The sequence below is a fragment of the Lathamus discolor genome, chromosome 5 (genome assembly GCF_037157495.1).
Source record: "Lathamus discolor isolate bLatDis1 chromosome 5, bLatDis1.hap1, whole genome shotgun sequence".
In the NCBI taxonomy this organism is placed as follows: Eukaryota; Metazoa; Chordata; class Aves; order Psittaciformes; family Psittacidae; genus Lathamus; species Lathamus discolor.
In genome coordinates this window covers 55,862,109-55,879,717 of record NC_088888.1, presented here as the reverse complement: position 1 = coordinate 55,879,717, position 17,609 = coordinate 55,862,109, and the positions used below count along the sequence as shown (strand labels likewise).

The following is a 17,609-nucleotide window of genomic DNA, read 5'->3' as shown; positions in this document are numbered from 1 at the left end:
CATGTGGGAAGTTTTGATTTCAGATGGTTGGTTTTTTAGCTTGGTAGAATGTGACTGAAACGGGCAATCTCTTGCCTATCACCAAATATGAGAAAGCGTAATGTATGTGTTATGCTGCTAAACAAAATTGAAGCACAGGCCTGTAAATCCTCCAAGGAATTTGATGTTGCATCAGGAGACAGATGGCAGTAATAAACCAGTGGAGAGCTGAGAGTCTTCAGCTTGCATCAGGAGCATGTTGGTCTCTTAATTTTCACCACTTCTGGACTCTATGTAACCATCAGTTATTCTTAGAGGGGACATAAGAATGAAAGGCAGTGCAATTATTGCCTTTGCATGGAGTGCAAAGGTCTTCAGCATGCCCCTTTGCAGAGTTTATTTTCTATGCATATTTTCTATAAGTTATATTTTCTATACATTTTTTATTTTCTATGATGGGTTTTCTCAACAGCCATATATGGGTGCTTTCACACTCTGGGATTTGCCTTTGAACAGAGAAGAGATAAAATGAACACAATCTACAGTTTGATACTGCAGACGATTTGCCAGTGGAAGAGAGAAAGGACTAATTTGTGTGAATCTGGTGACCAGCCTATGTCCTTCAGCTACTGGAGGACTTCTAGGCAGTAGGTGAGCTGGTGTATTCCTAGGCTGATGCTGCCTGGCAAGCTCTGGTTCTTGTGGGTTTAGTTGCTTATGCGTAAAGTAAAAAGCAGGCACATACTTATCTGTAAAAAAAGGAGATACTTGTGCTGTTCCTCCTAAGAATTTACATACTGTATAACTGAGGCCAGGAGAGCTTTTCACCCCTTTATGTGATCCTTTATTATCACTTCTGTGCCGCTGCTGGGTTTCCATCATAAAATAATTAGATAAACTATTTAATTTCCTGCACAAACCTTAAATGTTCCAGTTATCTTAGTAGTACTTTGAAATTCTTGATCATAATGCTGCATTCATGTTAGCTTTTGGGTTTAAAGGTACTTTTACTATTCCCAATTCCTAAGAGCCCAATTAAGCTTTCACTTACAAGCCTACTTGTTAAGGCATGCTAGGGCTGAGACTGCCAGTCTTTGGATTGCACGTATTTTTCATGTCAAGTAACTGCTCTTCTATCTTCTATTGAGTTCAATGTATGCACCTCTTTACTAGAAAGTGAACCAGGCCCTTCAAAAGCCAGTGCTACATGTGGTGGTGTTACAAGTTATGTGACACGTTAGGTCACTTGGCACTGTCCAGACTGGAAGAATATTTAGTCAAAGCCAGGATTTAGCAGGTCAAAAAGAATTCTTATGCTTCCTGTTTTGTGTCTCTAATTAAGGAACTATCAAAATGGAAATGGCTGCCACTCCAACAGAAATCCGTGGGTTGGTCCTGCAGTTTGATCTACATCCAACAGATTTTTGTTGGTTTTGTTAATGGGAACCTTTGCAGCAAGTGGCTCAAAGATGTGATATCAAGTATTGGATTGCTTTTGGCACAACTATAAATTATTTGCTGTTCTTAGGTTCTTTTTTTGTTTATTCAAACCAAACTCTAAAATTTGCAGTTCTGTGGGTTATAAAATCTTCTACGACTATATGGTTCCAATTATTAGGCTTGTTAGAAGCAAGCTAACATGAAATGGATCTAATACTGCCAAAATCTAGTGATAACTATCTCTGTTCTTTCACCTTCTCCTGAGTTCTGAGCATTTTTCTTACTCAAGCTTTCGGGCACCATTTTCTTCCAAGAAGCTGGATCTCCATTCTCTCTGGGTGTTCATTAGTCTCTCTTCTGGTGCTCCTCTTCTCTGCCTCTCTTGTTCATAACAGATACCAGTGCTGTGAATTTAAGGCAACTGCAGTCGTATTTGCTGAAACATTTTGGGGCACTGTCAACTGTCTAATGCTAAAGCATATGGTCTTCAGTTTTCTTATCACAAAACACTGAGAACAAAAACATACTATTGTTGCAAAATATTCTGGCAGCCTGTACACAAGATCATGCTATCTTGAGAGCATGCTTCTTGTGATTATTGTCCAAAATTAATAACTGTTTTCTTTTACATACTTATTTTTCCAGCGTGACTGCTCTAATGACATTGTGCCACTGCTGAGTGTAGTGCACACTTACATAACAGCCTCCCTTGTTGAGTTTACTTTACTGAAAGTTAGACAAAAAAATATTTTTTTTTATATGTAAATTGAGCACATTTGGTCATTGAGATACAATAAGCATAGAGCATAATTGATACCGCTTTTATAGCCATATTTCAAAGTACAAGTACACTTCATCTTTTCGACCACTTTGTTCTAATGCTGGAAATAGATGTTAGTTGCTGAATGAGATTCCATAATGTCACATGCAAAGTTTTTTGATCAAGGACCTAAGAATCTTATTCTGTTGAAGAAAAATAATGACAATTCTGCAGAACTGAAGCTTTAAGATTATTTTTTAATACAGCTTTTGCAATAATTAATTGCAGCGTGTATCAAAGAGTTTCTGTTTTGCAGTTTTCAAGGAGCTCTCAGCTGTCACTCAAAGCAAGGACTGAACCCATATAGCTGCATTGAAATAGGTAAAATGTAATTATGACAGCTGTTTCCTTTGTCAAAATATGTTTGCTTAGCTTTAGAAAACCTCCCCTCTACCAAGATAAAAATCCCTCTATTTTGTAGGCCTTTCTTGAGTAGCATGTACAGCACGACATTTGAAAGGAAGCAGATGTCCAGGGTGGGAAAGAGCATTAACAATTTCAGTAGCAGGACTTTTTACTCGGATCTTGGTGTTCATACTTGTGACACTTTCCATGTCATACAAATACTGGATAGAGCAAAATCCAATTGTTCTGACTGCTTGTAGTATCTCTTCTCAGTACATGGCTTATGAACAATATTTTGCATTTCCCATAATTTCCTCCCTCTGCATGCATTTCCTTCTTTGCTACAAATGAAGACAGTAGCTGACTCAGCACTAGCTGAGTCACTAGCTGTTTAGCACTGTCTAGCACTGCTGTTTGCTTTTTCTAACAATCTCTCATCAAGCATCTAGAGAAACTTCAGGAAGTTGTCTATAAAACAATCAATCAACCAACCCAAAACTGTAGGCATGGAGTAACTCACTTTAAGGTGCTACATAGGAAATGGAATTTAAGGCTGACTTATAGATGCTGTGTGTGTCATGTTATTTATTTGTTATATGCATATATGTGCATATTTCTGAGGTATGTAGTATGTTGAGTTTTATTTTAATGGTGTTAATTTTAAAAATACCTCTACTTAAACCTCTTTGAGTATGTCTTACAGTTTTTTTGGTTTTTTATCTTCCACATATGCTCACAAGAAGACTTTTCCAGCCAGTTCAGCTCCCACTCAAGAAAGTGAAATATGTAAGGCTCATAGGCTTTTTCCTCTTAGGTTAGAGATCCTCTTCTGTCTTGTTTTGCCTCTTTTAATGATAAATTCTGATGCAGAGAAAGGTTAAGCTGTTGGTCAACAAGAAGAAATACATAGTTAACACTGCACTGAATTTTGCAGGGTAATGTTGAATGATTTGACTGTGTTGCTGTCCACTGGGTAGTCTAGGTATCAACAGCCTTTAATACAAGGACTTTATTCTGTTGTTCAGGTTTTTTAACATTTTCTTTGCTGTAGTCATTGACGCAAGCATTACCTCCAGAATGTTGTTTATCCTTTCTTTGGCCTAGGCAAAGTGTAACAGCTTCATCAGGAAGCTGAAGCCATTCCAAAGTACCTGATGATAGCAACTCTTAAGTTCTTATATGATTATCTATTCATGAGCATGCTTATCTTTAAACATTCAAGTTGTTCTAAGGTGAAATTCCCTTTCAGAAGGGGCTATTTGTGCAATTTGTGCATTTTTATAGTGTTTCTTGCTGAGTTTCATCTTCTCTTCTGTACCTTTGCCTCATAACCTATCATTACTATGGCTAGTTCCTGGTTTCTTTTACATGGTTTATTAGTTTGTAAAGACCGAAGGAATTAAAATACAGAGCAAACGAAGTTATCTGATAGGATTCATGTGTGAGGAAAAAGCTAGGTGGTCCAGTCCCTTCACTAACTCTTGCTTGTGCTCTGCTATCAGAAGATATTGCCTGTAGTATTAACGTACAATTAACCTGACTGTATTTTCAAAAACAGTTTTGATATTTTGAACCTGTTATGATTGTATGTTACAATCATCTAGTTATCTGAGACTACAAAAGAAATACCAGACCAAAGCATTGAGTTCAGGATTGTTCTTTGTTTTTTGTAAGTCATAGACACAAAAAAGAAAAAAAAAACCCAACAAAACAAACACAACGAGCAGCAGTATCAATATCTGGAAAGAATAATTACAGAATTATGTAGCTAGATAATTATTCTGCGCTGGTTCTTGGAAAATGAACTTGATGGTCTAAAGAACTTGTCTGCGAAATTTATGAGCTGGATCTTCATGTCTTGTATGGGTAGAATGTGGGATGCATTTTACTTCACTTTGAAATGACAAACATTCTGAACACCATTTGTCAATTCTAGCAAAATTGAGATTTTGGCCTAAGGGGATGGCATGTAAGCAGCTCAGTCTGAGGTGTCTAAAGTACTTGCTACGTAACCTAAGAAATCCAGAGTAGACATGGCAGAAAGCCTCTAGATAAGATTTTCACCTAGACTCTTGGTAGTTGCTACTGAATCTTCATTTCCAGAAGACAGTCTGTGCTCCTGTCTCATTTGTGAAGTGGCCTGTATAGCATTGATCTCCTTTGTGCTCTGCCAGACTTGAGAAATATGCCCACCTGTGACCTAACTTGGGCAGAAGCTCTAAATCGGCGTACTTACTTGGTTAAAGTCTGGGGCTTGGGGCTGGGTCAGTCTGTCAACCTACATGTCACTGTAATTAGCCCAGAAGTATGGATGTTGCTGCCAGAAATCGCCCAGCTGGACTTCCTGATGTGTCTCAGTCAGATAAGGCTGGTAGTTAAAGGGAAGAATCTGATCTATGTTGGGAACCAGATTTTGTGTGGAGTCACTAAAGAAGAATAATGCAAACCCCTTCCTTCTCTCCACCCCCCACTGTGCTTTCTGTGAAGTTAAGAGCAATAAAACACTTTAAAGCTGTCCTTAGACACCCTCATTTGCCTTGCAAAGCTTTTATTAGTAAGTATTTGCTGGCTGATACTGTAGTTTTGCAGGCTGAGTTCACTTTACTATTGTAGACTGAACAGCATCTTGCATGTATGATATATTGGCTTAATACTAGTCAGCCTGTCTCATGAGCTAAAGTGTTTTACTGGTTGATTTCATAGTTCATTAAAAGACCTGCATTTTTCTCCAACAGTTGAGGAGCAAATGAAAATACCACTGGGTTGCAGATACTATGCTTGTTGTGGTTTAGACCCAGCTGTTAACTCGGCACCACACAGCCATTCGTTTCTCCCTCCCCTTTCCCCCCCTGGGTGGGATGGGGAGGAGAACTCAAAGAATGTATATCTCACAGGCTGAAGATAAGAACAATTTAATAACTAAAGTAAAATATAATGGTAATAGAATACTGGTAATAATGGGAAACAAGAGAAAAAATGAAAGCATGAAAGCTCAGAAAAAACAAGTGATGCACAATACAGTTGCTCACCACCTGCTGACCCATACCCAGCCTGACCTGAGCAGCGATCTGGGCCTTCCAGATGACTCCCCTGGTTTATATACTGGGCATGATGTCCTGTGGTCTGAAAATACCCCTTTGGCTAGTTTGGGTCAGGTGTCCTGTCGCCGTGCCCTCCTGGCATCTTGTGCCCCTCCTCACTGGCAGAGCATGAAGACTGAGAAGTCCTTGATCGAGGTAAGCACAACTGAGCAAGAGCTAAAACATCGATGTGTTATCAGTGGTGTTTTCAGACTGAAGCCAAAAGACAGCACTGCCCCAGCTAGTAGGAAGGAGAAAAATAAACTGTTACAGCTGAAGCCAGGACAATGCTACTAGGTAGTTCTAGCCTAGCTGGTCATGCAGCTAGTAAGTGGTAAAGTCATTAACTGTGACAGCACCGTTATTAATAATATCTCATTCATCTACTATTAGTGTTACTTGACTTCAGCTGCTTTTTTCTATGAATATTATTTAATGCTATTTTAAATTATTCCCTAAAAAAAAAAAAAGGGAATGGATTTAATTCATCTTCTCATAAGAAGCTCTGCTCTGTCTTCAAATAACTATACACTCAAAATTTAGACAGAAAATAAAGCTGAATTATTCACTTATTTCCAAAAGAGATTCTTAATGCAAGGCTTGATTTACCTTGATTAACATAGCAATTTACCACACTTTTTGAAAAGTGTTGCTAGTGTTTTTAGCTCAAAATAGATTTAGATACCTTAGAAATTCCTACCTTATTCAGTCAACACTGTTCAGACTTAAAATGCTATTTAGCTTTTGCAGGTACAATAAGATTTCATTTTAAATAGGTTTTGTTAACAACTTAATCAGTGAAGTGATAGTGTTAAAGCTATACTTATTTTTTTTTTTTTTTACTAATGCTTCCTTAGCTAACCCCCTTAAAATGCATTTTTATCTAAGTTGTGTGATTCTTATGACGTAAATGACCTTTCTCCCTTTTCCGTGGAAGCATTTAGGAGCAAACTCAAATGGTGTAGGTGAAACATCAACTTCATATTAACTAAAAGTAGTCAATGAAAAAAGCTGAAAATACAAGCAGCAATCTGAAGTAAGCATTTAGCTTTGGTTTTGAGTACAAATGCTTTTCTCTGAGAAAAATATCTGCTAAAATAGCTTCTGGAAATCATAAAAATAAGTGTTGCTGGTATAAAATGATACAATTATTAAATAGCTGAGATTTTTTTTTCTTGTTTTTACCAATTCCACTTCTCCATATAATGCTTAGGAAAGATTAACTGGGAGCACGGATACAGTGTTTGACAGGGACTATGGCTGTAAGTAAATCCTGTTGCAGAGTGAGTCTTCAGTGTGCTAACAGTTTTGGATATTTCTTTCTCAATTATGAGCAACCTCTGTGCCCACTGTCAAGTACAATCCATTGACTGTCCTTGGAGGTTGTCTCTGAGTGGTGTTGGCTTGACTTTTTTCTTTTTCTTTTTTTCTTTTCTGCTTTGGCCAAGTCAGATGTTCATTATAAGGTTAAACACACCTGAAGTCTTATTTCTTCAGTATTTATATATTTTTTTTCTTCAGAGTATAGAAACATGTCTGAATTATATATATATGTGTATATGTATATAACACAAACTATCATGACCTTTTGTCTGCTGGTTAGTCTTAGTTGCTCGCTTGTTTTCAGAGTCATCAGGCCTGCCAACATGTATGTTACTGCCCTACAAATTAGTTGCTCCGCTAATCTGCAGGTGAGTAGATTTGCTGCAATAGGGGCTAGGTGTTTTTTAGGACCCTGTGGAGTAGGTCTTCCCTTGTCATTGAATCATATCTGTACAAGCATGGGCAGCAGTAATGATTAGAAGCTAAAACAAGCCACTTGATCTCTTCACTTGCTTTCTTAGCATTGGTTTGTTTAATAATTGCTACACTGCAAGCTTCCATAGGGACAAAAAGGTGATATTGACACCAACAGCCTTGACTGTTTCTGGATACTAAGTTTTGAAATTGAGCCCATTAGAAAGCTGGAAATAAGGGAAGAAACAACAGATAGCACTTCTCACTCATCACACTTGATAGCACTTACTTATCCTCTCTTTAGGGAAACATTTGACAATATGCTAATACAACAGGTTAATCTCCGAATAGTGTATCAGATTTCTGGGGAAAGTACAGTGACAACCAATGAAACAATTTCTGCAGGAATTAAAAATTGGTTTAAGATAGAGCTAGAAGCACATCTCCTAAATGGTTGGACATAAAAGTAGGGATGAGGCACTGAAACATGTAGATTTGCCATAGGAGAGTTATTATGTTCACTTCAGCTTTATTTTTTGTCAATATTTACAGTGTTGTGAACAGATTTTACAAAACAGAGCTCCATTAAGTGTGTTAATGCTGGGTACAGAAGTGGTATTTAGTTCCTATAATGCTTTTTAAGATTGATTAATTCTTTACAAAGTGCAAGACCCAGTCTGGCAGGGGTGGCAGCTAGATGTTTGCAGCAGTAGCAAGACCGTGGTGCTCTGGTGAGATCTGAAAGAGAAGCTAGAAGGAAGCCAACTTCCAACCAGGACATCATAGGAGAAAAATAAGAGTACATATTCCATAACTCTTATTGCTTAGGAAAGAAAACATGACAAATGGAGATTCTCTAACATGAATAGCAACAATAGTAATAATGGTCAAATAGCTGAAAATTATGGGTAATAAAATGTTTCTTGGACATTTTTTGACCATTTTTTGTTTCTTCTGGCTGTTACATATGGTCGTGGCTTAAGTCCAGCTGGTAACTCAGAACCATGCAGCTGCTTGCTCACTCCCCTCCTTCTTTCCTGTGCTGTTTCTGAAGGGATGGGGAGGAGAATCAAAAGAATGTGACTTCCATGGGTTGAGATAAGAACAGTGCAGTAACTTGGGTATAATACAAAACCACTACTGCTAGCACCAATAATAATAATGATAAGGGAAATAACAAAGGGAGAGAATATAAAATGAAGAGGGGAAAAGGAAAATAATAAACACAAGTAATGCACGTTACAATTGCTCACCAGCCAATGACTGATACCCAGCCTGACCTGAGCAGCGACCTGGGCCTTCCAGGTGACTCTGCCCACTTTATATACTGGGCATGATGTGCTGTGTTATGGAATACCCCTTTGGCTAGTTTGGGTCATGTGTCCTGTCTCTGCTTCCTCCTGGCTTCTTGTGCCCCTCCTCACTGAAAAAGGCCTTGATCGAGGTAGGCACAACTGAGCAACAGCCAAAACATTGGTGTGTTATCAGCTTTGTTCTTGGGCTAAAGTTGAAAACACAGCACTGCATCAGCTACTAGGAAGCAGAAAAATAAACTGCTACTGCTGAACACAGGACACATATAATGAACTCAATTTTTTTTCAGAATAGACATGAAAATGTGCTTTGATAGTACCCGGAAACAGTACTGCCACTGACTGGCATATTCAAAAATCTAGGTAGAATCAGATCTTGTGTTCATGCTTATCTTTCAATGGTCTGTATTGACATATGTACATTTTGGACAGCGTATGAAACATACGGCACCTTTTAGTAGACTGCAAGTGTCTTATGTAATTCCCAGTGGCTTCAGTGTATGCGGGATCAGGCTCAAAGTGAATAAACTTGGGGAAAGATTTATAAAAGCACTCAAACACACCTTTATGCATTAAAAAAAAAAAGAAAGTATTTTCTTAAAAAGCTCTTTTTCTATATATTTCTGAATTAATTTTCTTGTTTAAGTCTCTCAAGTTTTTTGCTGTTTATTATTTTTCCTTCATATTTAAGCAGAATTTAGCGTACTTTTTTTGAGGTTCTTTATTAAAGTAAGTGCCCTTCAAGAATTGCACCTTTGTCTTATCTTCATTATATAGCATGCTGTTCCTGCTTTAATTAATCTGATTTTATTATGAAATTGAATGCTGAAAAGCAGGTTTTTATAGTGCCATCCTGATTCATGAAACTGAATTTCATAGTTCGTTGTCAATACAGAAAACTTAAAGCTGTTCCTGGGGTTATTCTGTCTTTTTCACATGCTCTTAAAATGGTCTATTTGCACTTAAGAGGTTTTCTTCTAGAGCTCAGTCTGAGCCACCTGCCTAGGAGATAAAGTATATTTCCGTAGGCTCAAAGTCAGTTTCTGATAGACTGTAGCCAGACCTCATTTCTTATCATTTTTTGAACTTAATTTTTCCTGATGTTTCTCCATATCATGATTTTTCTCATTAACTCCATTCTTAATAATACCACACCACCTGAGGTGTTTCGACACTTCATTTCTACTTGGACTGTGTATGCTGGTTCAGTGATGCAGGTTGATTCCCACTCATCACTATCACAGTATTATGCCTTCCTAAACAAATCCCCTACTTTCCTAATGTGCCAAATTACTGAAACCAATTTTGGCTGCCTCTTAACATTTCTTAATCTGATCGGTGACTCTCGAAACCTGTCCTTGGCTTTACAGAGCAGCAGATCTTGCTGCCTTTTTTTTTTCTTTTTTTTTTTTTTTTCTTATACAGCAAAGTAGAGTGAAAGGGACCAACACAGTTGCCTAGCAGGGGCATCAGAGGGAATACGCAACGTGATATCCAAGACATCAACAGAAACTGGGCAGGTATGGTGTGTGGTAAATGGCAAACACTTCTAGAGTAGCAGCTGGAGAACACACAGGGTATTTTAAAGCACTAGATGCCTGTTTTTAGGCTCCTGAATCACTCTTCAGAATTACTGCTCTGAAACAAAACTGTTATTGCAGGGTTGGTTGGTTGTTGGGTTGTTTGGGGTTTTTTTTTAATAGTACTCAGTCAAAAATATGCACTTGTTGCACTTGATTTTTTTTTTTTAATTTTTCTATTCAGTGATTTTAATGGTCGTAGTTGCAGTGCGTTTTCTAATTGCAGTGTTTAAAATTCCAAAAATGTATCTGTACATGTCAGGTCTTGTGAAAAAATCACAAGAAATCTTTGAAATATGGCCAAAGAAACGAAGGCAGAGGGTGTCTGCAAAGAGCCCGTTAGTTCTAGTAAACATGGAAGATAACTTTTGAAAGCAGTAATTGTTTATGATTGTGCTGTGGCCCTGCACTGGAGGGGGAAGTTACTAAAATACACATACATGCTCTTTAAGCCTTAGTTCTTTTGTTTTTTTGGTTTTGTTGTTTTATTGTTTTGTTGTTTTTTTTCTTTTTTTCTTTTTTTCTTTTTTACGCTTCCTTCAGCCTGAGGAATAAAATAGCAATGAACAATTCTTGGAGAACTTTTTTCTGGCCTTTATACTGCTGGACTATTTTAATTTCCTCATAGAATCGGAATATAGCCACTATGAAATTTCAGGTTTAATTTTCTTGAAATTGTAAAAGCTGCTTTTTTTCTTTTTGTAAAACCTGGCTTTTGGAGGACCTCTTTTTTTTTTTTTTTTTTTTTTTTTTTTTTTTTTTTTCCCCTCTTAGGGAAGATCTTCATCTGGAAGGGGGAGGGTGAAGGAATGAATATCCATTTGTATTAATGCTGGAAACAAAGTGAGGCTGAGGTATAATTTTCTTTCAGTGAAGCAATGAAAATGAGAAGGGATGCTTAAAAAGTGCTAATGAAGAACTCAATTATGAAGAAGCTGCATAACTCAAAGAGCACCCAGGAAATTGCCACTTGTTCATATTGTGGTGAAACACATTTGGTCCTATCGGGTAATGATCTGAAGTCTCCCTCCCCAGCTATTGCATAGCCTTGACTCCCACACACAGCTGCACTGGTTATTTGGGTTTGGATGTACGAGAATAAGCATCGCTGTGGCAAACATGTTTTAAATGATGGTTAAAAGGGGAAGTGCAGAAGCTGGTGTACCTCGGGAATAAAAAGAAAATAAGTGGGAAAAGATTACTTGAAGAGTCTGATGCATAGTGCCTTCCTTGCTCAATAAGAGCACCATCTACCCTTGGGTGGTTTTGTTTGCACCGCTCAATGGAGAGGTTACACAAAAAAATTAAGTGTTATGCTGCTTTTAATATGTCTGGTGTCAGTGAAGCAACCTTTATTTGTTGGAAAAAACCCAGTAACAATGGCAATTAGCTGATACCTCTATACTAAATATTTTCACATCTTAGTTTGAAATAAAATGTCATTTGAAAAAGAGCAAATAATGATAACTCTATATGTGTTCAAGGCATAGTCTCGAGATCAGAGCTCTTGTCCTTTGTTTTTGTTATGGTTCCAGGCAAAGACATCTGAGGAGATTTGGCTAATTTAACGAATGTGGTGTTACCTCACACTTGTCACATTTAGGAAATAGATGAAGAGCTGTTTGCTGGTGGCTCTAGTGTTAATGACAAACACTAGCCCACAAAAGAAAGAAACATTAAATTATTAACTGCCTGATCAGCATCTCAGCTGGGAATTTCACTGGGTCATGAATCCCACCAGGTTGTCAGGGAAACAGGAATAACTTACAACAACCCTAAGCAGTTGGTTAAGAGGAAACCTTTTTACATGTTTTTGGTGGCTAATAGCTGAGCGGGATTGACAAATGGTTGCCAAAATGGAAAACTAAGTAATGCTTTTGATTCAATGCAGACAGCTTGGGCAATTGAGGTTTTAATTTACAGTCTTGATAATTTGGAATTTCTGTTTTGATACATGAGGAACTCCTTGGGTTTTCATTGTTCTCCCCCTCCCTCATCTTTCCCTGTTCTAACCATTCATTAATACCATGTATGAAGATCTCCTAATACCTTGGCAATTTGCAAGAAATTAAATAGTGTTCTGAAGCTCACTTCAGTTTTTAATGACGAGCCAAAATTCCAAGTGGTTCAGGTGCCACCATTTCTGCTTAGCATTTCATTCGAGGCTGGCTCCTTTGCCAGCCATATGTCCTTTCAGAACAGCAATGGGTACTTTCAATGGGTGAGGCGGTTTCATTCTGGACCATCAGCGACGATAATCAGTATTCACCAAATATTAAAGGATCTATTATTCAACTACTGATTTCTTGATGTTTTTTTGCTAAATAGGAGTAATCATGAGCAATCATGCCCCTGAACATCTACTGAGAAGACAGATATTATTCTTAAGTCTCAGAGTGGTCTAAACTTCCTGGGACAATCTGCAAGAATAACAACTGATGGGAAATTTGGAATCAAAAGGCACGCAGTAATCTTTGACCAGCAAAATATGAAAGATCAGGCTGTAAAATATTAGCCATCAAAAAATGAACTTCATCTTTTTTCTTGCTTAAATGTAGGAACAATTGTTCTTTCACTTGGACTAGGAAGATAAAAAAAAAACCCCAAAAAAACACAAAAAAGCCCAAACCTCTCCAGCTCCGCTTGCTTGTATTTTTGCTTGGTTCTTTTACAAGTAAACCTTTTACAAGTGTAACAACAGTAAAATAAGCTCTTTACATTGCCTGCTAGTAAAACAGGGAAGTGAAACTATACCCCATAGTGTTCAGCTTCATCAAATCCATTTCTTCTCTGTTTCAAAGTAGGTTGGTTTTGGGTGGCTTTTTTTTTTTTTTAATTATTTTATTTTTATTTTAACTGCAAATGACCGTGTTATAAGGTTTTGCCTCTGAAGGGGGAAAAAAGCTTTCAGTTTTTTCCTTCTCATAGTCTCTCTGTCATCCAGTTATAGTTTGGAAACACAACCATTTTGCTATTCGGGACTAAATTAATTTCATCCACTATCAAAGTGCATTCAAATTATCAAGGTTTCATTCTTTCCCTAGAATACAGTATTGAAGTGAGACCACTGATCTGCTGGCATTTCATGGATAGCTTGAAAATATCGAGCTAAGAAACTGCAGATGAAATTACTTATAGTTTCTGCTTGTAGGTGATTATCTGTTTTACCCTCCTACCACATATTAAAGTATTATTTTCCTGTAGGTTGATTGTTTTTCCTCTTGCCATCTATTCAAAAGCTTCAATTTGTTACTCTCTGTAGTGATCACTGAAACTGGGATTGCTGAAGGTTTCACAGCAAAAGAGCTGCTTTAATATCAAATGTAGCTTGAGAAAGTTACAAAAGCCTTGCATACAAGAGAGACTTGGAGAATGCAGATTTATTTATTAGTGAATTTTAATGAGAGCTGTTATAGTAAATGAAGAAGATTATCAAATGAAGGTTTTTTTCTTAAGCTGTACTATCACTGAAATACATGCTACTCATACCAGCCTGTAACTCTGACCTCTGCAACAAAGTCTAGATGAAAGAGAATTGGAGCTAGATTATATATGTATGTGAGACTTTTGACATTGTTCTAAAATCTTCATGATCATCTATCCCTTCAAGTTTTCCATACTCTGAAGAGGTATTCCTCAGCAACTAGTGAACTACTCATTGCTATTGTGATTGTTCCACAATATCATAGGATACCGCATCCTGTCTCCAGTAGCATCTGAATGGTAAAACACTTTTGTTCTATGTAAATTAATTACTTCAGTATTCTTCATATATTGTTTGTAATACTCTATCTCTGTTACTGAAGGAAGCAGATCATTAAAAGGAGCAGGTTAAATATTTCTCGAAAGCAGATAAACACAGGTTTAGGAACTTCAGCGATATTTAGGCAAAATAATGCCATTAATATAGTCACTCATAAAGTAGTGAAGTATTAGTGCTCCAGAGTCAATTATCAATGTATTTGGTCATGTATTTCTAAACTGCCTGTTGGTTTTGGTTGTTTATAATGTGGGTCCAAAATCAGTGATATTTTCTACCTCTTTTTGATGAAGTGGCTTACTGTCCTTTGATGGTGGCTTGTATCCCTTAACAAAAAGATTAATGTTGTGTCAAGCGCTACTAGCTACTCAAGAGTAACTGGTAATAGAAAACAGCTTTAAAGAAAAGCTCTATTTTTTTCTTTCATTATTATTTAAGCTGCATTATTAGACCTTTCTGGTAGATGGTCCTGGATGAATTTTCATGTTTCTGTCTGTCTAGACATTTTCTGCAAAACAAATAAAAGAGACTATGAAGTGCAAATTGGTGGTTGAAGGTCTTGAAAGGTCAGTATGAAAATCCTAGGGTGTAATTAGCACAAGGATGCTTTGTGTGAAGCTTAAAGATCAAATACATGTAAGTCTGAATTTTGGGTGACAAAGATGAAGATGTTGCACAGATGAAGAAGGAACAATAGAAAGGAATATTTTCTCTTCCACCATTTAATAAATGGTTAGGAGTGCTTGCAATGCACCGAACTTTATTAGGATGGGCAGTATCAGTTTTCTTATTTTGTAAAAGGCAATGGTGCTGTTAGTTCACAGCTCGAAAGCTGAGTCATCAATAGCTGTAAGATTTCAAGGGAAAGAAGTGGTGTCTGGTAAGTATTTGGATTAGAGGGACTACTGGTGTCTTAATCTGTGTGTACTTAATGCAGAAAAGGCTCCCAAGAGCTTTTGTTGTGCATGTAAAACTGCTGAAAATACTTTTATTTATATTTCGTACTACTTAGGCAAAATGGAGAAATAGGAGGTTTACCAGTTATAATTTCCATATTTATAGATTAAACTCAATAATTATTTATATTATCTACAGTAATTAATTTTGCATAGCATTATAAAATATTCACACTTGACAGTTTAACATCTTTTTTTGTATGACTAATTAGCAAAGCTACAATACTCACTTATTTCAGTTTTATGCAGGGAAGTGGCTTTATGGAAAAATTGTCATTTATCATTAATATGTGTAGTTGAGGAGGCTGTTTCTTCATTTTATAATCCTTTCAAACTGCATATTGCATTATATTAATAACATTTTACACTGGTATTCTTGCAGCTCTTTTTGTGCAGTTAGTAGGCATCCCACTCTGTAGTCCATATTCCACCTGATCCTTGGCTCTCACTGAATGATGGCTGCTCTTACTGGAACTAATTTGGAGGCTTGAAGGGATCAAGAACCCTGCCATCATTTGTTTTATTATATTCAAGGATAAATAAGTGGATAAAATACTGTGCTCTGGTAGTTTTCAGTACAGACCCCTATGACAGTGACTTGTTCCTTACTTCTGTCAGATTTTGGAAGTCTGTCTTTATCTACTTGAGTTCCTTAACTATAATACTCATCTAGGCCAATAGTAGGAAATTTTTTGACTCTCTAATTTCATTTGTCAGCTTTTTAGTTGCTCTGTTTCGAGGGTTTTTCTCAGTCTCTTGTGTAGAAAATACTAGAGTGTATTTGTTAAAGCTTTTGCGAAAGCTTTTTGATTTCCAGAGGGAAAAAGAACATAGAACCACAGAATCAACTAAATTAAATTGAAATCAAAATAGTGTGGGAGTGTGACATTCGTATTTACAATCTGCTGTCTTTAGAAAAGCTTCTCTTGGCCTTCAATTTGGTTCCAGTGTATACAGCCAACCTCTTCCTCGAGAGGAGGGACAGCCTCAAGTGTATCAGAGACCTCCTCGGTAGGATATGGTATTCCTCTGTATCTGCCTTTTCCTTTGCAGATGCCCTTTCAGGAAGATTCTTATATCTGTAATTAGCTCAATAATAACAAAGTAGAGTCAAAAAGTAACATACTTGTTTTCCCATGCCATACAAAAGGAAAATACTCTTTTTATTGCTTAGGTCCAGATTTCCTGGCCACACACACTAAACAGCAAGGCGCTGGCCTGTGGGCTTTCTGTGTTCAACAGAAAGCCAGGGTCGGTTTGTGATGGTGGTTGGTAGCAATGAGATGTGGACTCATGGGAAATATACTACAGTGCTAATGGCTTATTGCAAGCTTGTCAGAAAGATTAAATAATATTGGCAACAAAATTCATTCTTTTGGTTGTGCCTGTTTGAACACTTATGAAATGAATCAATTTTCACTTTTTCTTATCATACATGTTTGCCCTTGTCTGAACAATCACTGCAAACCTCAGGCACAAGAGCTTAATTCTTTACTGATAGAAAAAAGGGATGGTAACCTAGTAACCTTTGTCTCATTCAGAGGCTTAAAAATGAGGCTAAGTGGTTCTTTCATGCTGGTAGTGATTATAGTGTTTCAGCTTATTCTTTTTAAATTACATTTAACTCATTTGAAAAAAAATCAGAATTGATATAATGCAGTTTTCAAAAGGACTAACCCAAAGATCAGAGTTACTACAGCTAAATCATTCTCCTTTTGCCTACTCCCCTCCTCCCTCAGTATGTAGTAGTATATACATCTAACGTGTTGGCATTGTCATGAAAATAAAGTGTGTGCCTATGTTTTGTCTGTCCATCTCATTGCAAATGTGATAATGATGACAAAATCTAGCCAGTGAATGCTGTCATTTATATAGGTGCCTAGAGACAGACAGAGAACATGGCATAATATTGTTGCTACTTCCTCAGATATTTAATCCTTTCCCTTATACAGGCAATTCATAGTATTCTGGGAGCTCTTTTGCAGAGCTTGGAGTCTTAGCCAAATCTTGTTTAAGACAACAAGATGACTTTAATGGATTTCAATAACTACACAGTCTTTCATCACTATTACATTTTGAAAGCAGTATCTAGCTTTTATTGCTAACAGATTTTTTTTTTTTTTTTTTAAATCTTAAAGTACAAATTCTGGCTGTTCCTAGTCTACCAAAAATGTTCTGCCAAAAAAAATAAAAATGGAGCCCTATAGTAAGACAACACTTTTACAAAATGTAATGAGAAAAATTCATCTCAATGTTCTTTTCTGGGAAAGCATCTGTTTCTAGGCATAGAGATTAAAATCTTACAGCAGTCACCTACACATACCCATTTCGTTGTGTCATGTTGTAAGAGCCTGCTGAGACATGAGGGGAGCACAAGAACAGGAACACACATTTACATACTAGAGTTTGTTTGGTTTGTTTTTGTTTGGTCTTTTTTGCCCCCCCCCCCCTTTCCCCCCCCTTTTTTGGGTGGGAGGGGTGTGTGAGGGGGTTGGGTTTTTTTTTGTTCGTGGTTTTGTTTTGTTTTTTTTTTATTTCACTTTGTTGCTTAAAAATTTTCTTTTTAAATCTTAAATGTGTTTTTTTTTTAATTTATATT

The 17,609-nt window shown here is 37.0% G+C and overlaps 1 protein-coding gene and 1 long non-coding RNA gene across 2 annotated transcripts in view; both read left to right on the top strand.

The window, feature by feature from the left end:
* LOC136014338 (uncharacterized) overlaps window positions 1-11,553 on the top strand; it is a 38,559-nt gene extending 27,006 nt beyond the window's left edge. The window contains exons 2-3 of the long non-coding RNA XR_010612644.1: window positions 10,140-10,234; window positions 11,166-11,553. This is a non-coding gene — a long non-coding RNA (uncharacterized LOC136014338). The remainder of the gene's footprint in view (window positions 1-10,139; window positions 10,235-11,165) is intronic.
* NKAIN2 (sodium/potassium transporting ATPase interacting 2) overlaps window positions 1-17,609 on the top strand; it is a 559,359-nt gene that overhangs the window by 107,425 nt on the left and 434,325 nt on the right. The gene's annotated exons all lie outside the window — the stretch shown is intronic.